Source organism: Crinia signifera, chromosome 19, assembly GCF_055691185.1.
Source record: "Crinia signifera chromosome 19, ASM5569118v1, whole genome shotgun sequence".
Classification (NCBI taxonomy): domain Eukaryota; kingdom Metazoa; phylum Chordata; class Amphibia; order Anura; family Myobatrachidae; genus Crinia; species Crinia signifera.
Window position 1 is genome coordinate 142,779,119 of NC_139226.1, and position 9,113 is coordinate 142,788,231.

The following is a 9,113-nucleotide window of genomic DNA, read 5'->3' on the forward strand; positions in this document are numbered from 1 at the left end:
GTTTTTGCAGCTCAGATTCTGGTGGAATGAATGGTGGGTGCTATGTGGCATTAGCAAGACCCCCGAAGCACGGTGAAATGATGAACCTAATAATCCATAGATGTGTGGTATATTTTGAAACACTCCTTTATACATAGGCCGGGTTTGTCGGGGCAAGTTTCACAGTGGAAAATAGTTTCCTTTCTTATTCCCTTTTTATAGCAAACTTTGCACCTTTTTTGTGTCCTGCCCTTTCTTGCAGTGGAGGGGATTTCGTTGGGAAAATGCTGCCCTGGTACAATACGGGGGCCAGTACTAGAAGTACTGGGGCCCTCTGCCTGCTGATTCCCAAATGTTAGGCTCTTTATGACTTCCTCTTGAAAGTGCATAAATGTCCCCCTCTGGCCGGTAGAACGGAATAGCACGTAAGCGTTATACAGTGCCATCTGGATGATATACACGGCCAGCTTCTTGTACCAGATATTTGTTTTCCGCAGGGCACTGTACGGCTTCAGTACCTGATCTGAAAGATCCACTCCACCCATGTACTTATTGTAATCTAGGATACAATTTGGTTTTGAGGTGTGGGTACTGGTACCTCGTACAGGGATGGAGGTGGTACTGTCTCCATGAATTGTTGTCAGTATAAGGACATCCCTCTTGTCCTTATATTTGACCAACAACATATTTTCGGTGCATATTCCCCTGCTTTCACCCCTTCTCATTACTTGGGCAATGTGCGTTTTGGGGAGGCCTCTTTGGTTCTTGCGCACAGTACCGCAAGCTGCTGTACCTCTTGAACCAAGGGCCTTAAACAGGGGGATGCTGGTGTAAAAGTTATCCACATAGAGGTGATAACCCTTATCCAGGAAGGGGTGCATTAAATCCCAGACAATTTTTCCACTAACACCTACGAGGGAGGGGGGGCATTCTGGTGGTTCAATTCTTGAATCCTTCCCTTCATATACCCTAAACTTGTGGGTGTACCCTGTGGTGCTTTCACACAGCTTATACATTTTTATCCCATACCTTGCCCTCTTACTGGGAAGGTACTGGCGGAATTTAACCCTTCCTTTAAAATGTATAAGGGACTCGTCGATACTAATACATTTATCAGGGATGTATAGCTCTGCAAATTTGGCACTGAAATGATCAATGACCGGCCTGACTTTGAATAGCCTGTCAAAGGTGGGATCATCTCTGGGTGGGCACTGTGCATTATCGGTGTAATGTATAAATTTATGGATTGCCTCAAAACGAGCCCGGGGCATGGCCATACGGTGAAATGGGGTGCTGTACAGAACATCTGTACTCCAATATTGCCTAATTTGTGGCTTTTTTACTATGCCCATATGTAACACCAGACCCCAAAACGTCATCATCTCTACTGCATCTACAGGGGTCCACCTAGCAAATGATGACGTGGGGTTTTGAGCAATAAACTGCTGGGCATATAAATTAGTTTGGTCCACCATTAAATTTATAAAATCATCAGAGAAAAATAATTTAAAAATGTCAATTTCTCTGAGACCTGTTGAATCAAATTGGATTCCTGGGATGGCCAAAAACTCAGGAACCTGGGGCTCAAAATTGTCTGGTGGTGGGGTCCATACGAGATCAATTATTGGGGGGGGGGTCTCAGCTGCTCTACGGGGGCGTCTTTGAGGGGGTCCCTCATCATCAGAGGAGGAAGAGGAGCTTAAGACAAATCCTTCAAATTCCCCGCTTGCCTCACTGGCTGTGTCAGAGTCAGAGGCAAGCATGGCATATGCCTCCTCCACCGAATACATTCTCCTGGATGACTGGGACGACATTTGGGATGACATTTGGGATGCCATTTATATTTTTGTGTTACTGGTAGTGAAATGTTTCAACACGTGTATAGTGTAGGGGGGGGTACAAACTTTATTTCAACCCGGGGGGTATGTAGTGTGTATGTATGTAGTGCAAAAAAAAAAAATACAAAAATAAAAAAATTGAAGGGTTAAAAAAAAAAAAAATGGAAGGGGTTAAAAAAAAAAAATGGAAGGGGTTAAAAAAAAATGGAAGGGGTTAAAAAAAAAAATGGAAGGGGTTAAAAAAAAAAAAGGTCCTGCGCCAAAAATTGAGCACAGATGTTGGTCAGTAACGTCCGTCACTGAACAGCGCTCAAAGGCAACAGGAATTTGATTAAAAAAAAAAATAAAATAGATCAACCCTGTGCCGAAAAAGCTGATCAGTGATGTACGTCACTGATCAGCGCACAGTGGCCACAGGACACACACAAAATCACAGTGTGTGTAAAAAAAAAATGTAAAAAAGACCCCACAGCACTCACAAAAAATAAAAAAAGGTGATCAGTGATGCGACACTGATTACCAGTGAGGGGCAGCAGGTGCACAACCTTTGGTGGTACTGACAGGTATATATAAAAAAAAAAACCTCTGCACCCCTAAAAAGTTGCTGATCACCTCAGATATAGTGATCAGCACAAAAGGCGGGGGCAGCAGACACAAAATTTAGCACTCTCTATCACTCTCTGTCACTATCTCTCTCTATCTCTCTATCTCTCACTATCTATCACTCTATGACACTGCAGCAGCAGCACTGACAGGTATATCTATATATAAAAAAAAACCTGCGCCCCCAAAAAGTTGCTGATCAGTTAATTTATACTGATCAGCACAAAAGGGGGGGCAGCAGTCAGTTATAAAAAAAAATATATAGCACAATCTGTCACTATCTCTCTATCTCTCTCTCTCTATCTCTCTCTATCTCTCTCTATCTATCTATAGCTCTATCACACTGCAGCAGCACAAAATATAGCACTAGGCCTCTCTATCTCTCTCTATCTCTCTCTATCTCTTTCAGTTATATAAAAAATATATAGCACAATCTGTAACTATCTCTCTCTCTATCTCTCTCTCTCTATCTCTCTCTATCTCTCTATCTATAGCTCTATCACACTGCAGCAGCACAAAATATAGCACTAGGCCTCTCTATCTCTCTCTATCTCTCTCTCTCTAACTCTCTCTCTATCTAATAAATCGCAGCAGCACAAGATGTCACAGGATGTCACAAGATGTCACAAGCATAAGCAATCTCAATGATCAGGTAAGTATTTTGGATGGGTTCTGGTCAGTATAGGCGGCAGCTGGGCACGGTGACCGCACTGCACGCTATTCCAGACCGGAATGGCGTCTGCAGTGCAGTCACCGTTAGTTTAAACCCCCCTCCATGGCTGTGATTGGTCCGTCGGTCCGACGAACCAATCACGGCCTTTGGGGGCGGGAGGGGTGAGGTGGGGTGACACCAGTGTCACCCTTACACCCCGCGGTGATTGGTGCTGTACTTTACAGCACCAATCACCTCCGATCCCGTGTCACCGGCGAACGTTATTCGCCGGTGACACAGAAAACGCTGTGAATGGCTGTTCACAATGAACAGCCAATCACAGCGATCGCCGACGGGGGGGCGGCATCGCCGCCCCCCCTGGGCATGCACGGACATGTCTGCTGTCAGGGACAGCAGACATCGTCCCTCTGTCACTGCGTCTCTAGACGCAGTGACAGTTTTAAGCCATGACGTATATATACGTCAACGGTCGGGAAGTACTTCCCGGCCATGACGTATATATACGTCAAATGTCGTGAAGGGGTTAAGCAGTCACTACTCATTAAACTATTTCAACTATTTCCACCTAGCAGCGCTAAAGGTGCGTACACACGGGTGCAATTATGTATGAAATCGCTGGCAAAATGGTCGCTCAGCGACCATATTGCCAGTGATTTCATGTGCAGCCGGCGATAGATGGCTGGGAGCGCGCTCCCGCGGCCAGCCCTTCATGGTCGCTGGTCGCAGGAGCATGCTCCTGTGACCAGCGGCTTCCCCCAGCGATCGACGGGCAGGAGAAATCAGCGCTGTTCTCCCATGCCCTGCGACGCTGCTCCCTCCCGTCACCTGCTGCTGCGCTCCGCCCCGTAGCAGTGTCTCCTTTTCATCGCTGATGAAAAGGAGACACTAGCAATATGATTGCTGGGGATATATTGCTAGCAATATATCCCCAGCAATCATATAGACCCGTGTGTACACAGCATTAGTGTTACCATTGTTCTCTTGTGATTACAATCAGAGGGTACAGTACTTAATATTTGGCTAACCCTCAAGAATGGGTGTTTTTGGGGAATTAGCCAAAATATTCAGAACTATTCAATAGTAAATGGGCTCCGCAGTAAGGTAAATAGAGCTACATAAAAGATCAATTGTGGGGTAAATAGCTAATTATAGAAACAGAGGCCCCTCAATCAGAAAATTCACAAAACTGAACTCTTGACAGCAGGTTCCGGCCCAGCACAGACCAATGCCATCCGCTCACCAGGTCCCTCCCCATGATGCACCTTCAAAACTTTTGCAGGCACAACACTATTGTATGAGCACTTCGCTATACAGTGCTCTCACATTACCAGCTACCCGCCAGCTGTGAAGCTTTGTGCAGCCAGGACTTTTTTTCTGGGTCACAGCGGCTGTGTGTGCAATCATTAGCTACAGTGAGGTAAATACTGGTGTATAGGGCTAGAGTGAGGTAAACACTGCTGCATACTTGCCTACTTTTGAAAACTAGTTTCAGGGAGATTATAGTTGTTAGTAGAATTTTAAATAGTGGGTACTTGTTTCCTAGCAGTATTCTTACATACGGAAACTTAGTGAAATCGCATCGCATTATAGTGTTCATTCTAGCACCCGCCATATTTGAAAACCCATGCAGTTCTTCTTCCCTGCCTGGGGTGTCGCTGTCTGCTGTAGTGCTTCTTGCACAGTGCGGTTTGTATCTCAGCACTGATATGCAAACCAGATCTGTTCTAGAAACACCACAGCAGACAGCGACACCCCAGGCAGGGAAGAGGAACTGCATGGGTTTTCAAATATGGCGGGTGCTAGAATGAACACTACATTATGTTATAGTAGCGTGCGATGTGATTTTCCCGTTCCCGCCCCCTGTCAGATCCTCTCAGAAATCACTCTGAGGTGATATTCTGTCAGGAGAAGAAGCATACCTCAGAGCTGGTGGTGATTTTTTGAGATTATTGAGAAAGTGAAGGAGATTATTGAGATGGCTGCATCGATGACCGTGTTCACGCTGCCTCAGACGGAGGAGGCTATCGCCTTTTTTCAAGGACACGATCTCCTTCCGGTGGTGCAGAATTGCGCGAATGGCCACGTAGGTGACATGAGGGAGATTTCTAGACTAATGAGGGAGAGAGGGAGATTGCTGCTATGTCAGGGAGTCGCCTGCAGAATGCAGGGGGGGAGGTAACTATGATGTAACAGGGTAATGTGGGCTAGGTGTCATGAGGGAGATTGCTAGACTAATGAGGGAGAGAGGGAGATTGCTGCTATGTCAGGGAGTCTACTGCAGAATGCTGGAGGGGAGGTAACTATGATGAAACAGTTTATTGTGGGCTAGGTGACATGAGGGAGATTGCTAGACTAATGAGGGAGAGAGGGAGATTGCTGCTATATCAGGGAGTTTCCTGCAGAATGCAGGGGGGAGGTAACTATGATGGGTATTTGTGTACTATCACGGCTCCCATCTCATTGCATACCATAAGGCTTAAGATGGTATGCAATGAGAGGAGATGTGCTGCGATGGGACCCGATCTTATACAATTTAAAATTGTATACCATTGTATATAGGAGCCCACACACGCACCGATCCCGGCGTGCGTTGTGGGCTTAACTAGCACACATAGCATCGCATCGTATGCCTTGTGCATGCGATGCTATGCTATAAAAAGCTAGTACAAAAAGTATGTGCAGCACATACTTTTTGTACTGTGCGATGAGGTGCCGCGGGAGCGTGCACCCCATCGCATAGCATCGCCGGAATCGGTGCGTGTGTGGGCTCCTTATGGCATATGATGAGATAAGATTTTAAATTGTATAAGCACACTAATGGGTGCTTTCAAGGTCAATTGGCCCCTCTATAAGATTTTTAATTGTATAAGCACCCTAATGGGTGCTTACAATGTTAAATGCACCCCCACTATCAACGCTAACCCGAAGCGTGGCGAGCGCAGCGAGCCCGCGAGGGGCGGCGGTACGCGTCCTCCGACCTTTTCATACCCCCACTATCCATGTCGGCGTGGAGTTGATTTTATATAGTGTGGCGAGCGCAGCGAGCCACCAAGCCTGAAGCGTGGCGAGCGCAGCGAGCCCCGCGAGGGGACGCGTAATACATGTAAAGTATTACGTGTCCCCTCGCTGCGCTCGCCACACTATATAAAATCAACTCCACGCCGACATGGATAGTTGGGGTATGAAAAGGTCGGAGGACGCGTACCGCCGCCCCTCGCGGGCTCGCTGCGCTCGCCACGCTTCGGGTTGGCGTTGATAGTGGGGGTGGCGTGGGGGTGCATTAAACATTGTAAGCATCCATTAGGGTGCTTATACAATAAAAAATCTTATAGGGGGGGCAATTGACCTTGAAAGCACCCATTAGTGTGCTTATACAATTTAAAATCTCATCTCATCGTATGCCTAAAGGTGCCCACACACGCACCGATCCCGGCGGTGCGATGCTGTACGATGGGGTGCACGCTCCCGCGGCACCTCATCGTACAGTACAAAAAGTATGTGCTGCACATACTTTTTGTACTAGCTTTTTCGGTACTCTTTACCTAGATGGGCGCCCGTCGTGGTGATCGCGGGTACATTTATGTCTGGCCGCGACGCGACCGACGCGATTTCCCATTGAAACCCATGTTAAACATGGAAATCGCGTCGGTCGCGTTGCGGCCGTCCATAAATGTACCCGCGATGCCCGCGACGCGATGCACCCGATTTCCCATAGGAATCAATGTTAAATGGCCCGACCGACGCGATTTTACTGTTAAATGCCTCAATGGACCCGATTTGGCCATAGGAATCAATGTTAAATGGGCCACAGAGCCCAAATAAGCACAATTAACCCTTAACCCCTTCCCGACATTGCCTTTTATGCTAATTTTATTTTATTTTTTCCTCCTTGCGTTCAAATAAGCGTAACTTTTTTAATTTTCCGGCTATATAGACACGAGGGCTTTTTTTTTGCGGGACAAGTTGTACTTTGTAATGGTACCATTTACTATACCGTATAATATTCTGGGGAATCAGGAAATAATTCAATGTGGGGTAAAAAAAAAAAAAAAACGCCATTCCACAATTTTGCGCTGGTTACGGTTTTTTTGGAGTTCATAGTTCGTTTAAAATGATGGGTTATCTTTATTCTATGGGTCGTTACGATTCTGGTGATACCAAACTTATATAGTTTTCGTTATGTTTTACCACTAAAAAAAAAAATCGCAACTTTTACGGTTTTTCTAATTTGCGTTGCGTCGCCATGTTCTGCGGCTTATAACTTTTTTATTTTTCCACCTACGGACCTGGGTGAGGGCTCATTTTTTGCGGGCTGAAGTGTACTTTTTAATTAATTTAATTATGGGATATGGGCGACTTTCTGATCTCTTTTAGTTATTTTTTTTTGGGTACGCGATGCGACCAAAAAACGTAGTTTTGGCGTTTGGAATTATTTTCCGTTTACGCCTTTAACCGTGCGGGATAACTAATGTTATATTTTAATAGATCGGACTTTTAGGAACGCGGCGATACCAAATATGTTTATTTTTTATTTATTTTTATTTGTGAAATGGGGAAAGGGGGGTGATTTGAACTTTTAATATTTTTTTATTTTTTTTTTATTTTTAAACTTATTTTTTTTTTTTTTTTACTTTTACTACAAGGCCCCCTAGTGTACTTGACCACTAGGGGGCGCGATCGCCTGTACTAGGTTCAGCCATAGAGCTCTATGGCTGAACGTAGTGATTTTATGCACTTCCTATTACATCCTGCCTGAGGCAGGATGTAATAGGTATGCATACACGGCCAGCACAGGGGTCTACATTAGACCCCTGGCTACCATGGCAACCGATCGGCACCCTCCGATCTCGCTGCGGGGGGCCCCGATCGGCGCCGGAGGGGGGCGCCCCCCCTCCGATCAGCTATTTAAGCACTGCGGACGCTTTGCCCGCGGTGCTTAAAGGGTTAAACGGCCACGATCGGCGAACTCGCCGCTCGTGGCCGTGAGGGCAGGGACCTGGCTGTAATTTACAGCCATTACCTGCTCTCTTTCAAGCCAGCTCACTCCGTGAGCTGGCTTGATTCCCCCGCAACCGACATATGACGTAAATATACGTCATATGTCGGGAAGGGGTTAAATGTCCCCCCAAATTTTTAACGCCACCCCACGATCCACGCCAACCCGAAGCGTGGCGAGCGCAGCGAGCCCGCGAGGGGCGGCGGTACGCGTCCTCCGACCTTTTCATGCCCTACTATCCACGTCGGCGTGGAGTAGAGAATAGAAAAGTGTGGCGAGCGCAGCGAGCCACCGAGCCCGAAGCGTGGCGAGCGCAGCGAGCCCCGCGGATACCTTCACAGTTATACGCGTCCCCTCGCGGGCTTCACAGGTGTCCGTGGCGACGCGGACACCTGTGAAGCCCGCGAGGGGACGCGTTTACCTGTGAAGGTATCCGCGTCCGCTCGCCACGCTTCGGGCTCGGTGGCTCGCTGCGCTCGCCACACTATTCTATTCTCAACTCCACGCCGACGTGGATAGTAGGGCATGAAAAGGTCGGAGGACGCGTACCGCCGCCCCTCGCGGGCTCGCTGCGCTCGCCACGCTTCGGGTTGGCGTGGATCGTGGGGTGGCGTTAAAAATTTGGGGGGACATTTAAGGGTTAATTGTGCCTATTTGGGCTCTGTAGCCCATTTAACATTGATTCCTATGGCCAAATCGCGGGCATTGAGGCATTTTACATGAAAATCGCGCTCAATCAGCCTTTTTAACATTGTTCCCTATGGGAAAATCGCGGTCATCGCGGGTAGCAGATTTTTATGTACCCGCGATTTTTACCCCCGACGCCCGCGATTTCAATCGCTGGCGCCCATCTAGGTAAAGAGTACCGCTTTTTCTAGCATAGCATCGCATCGCATGCACATTGTATGCACAAGGCATACGATGCGATGCTATGTGTGCTAGTTAAGCCCACAACGCACGCCGGGAACGGTGCGTGTGTGGGCACCTATATACAATGGTATACAATTTTAAATTGTATAAGATC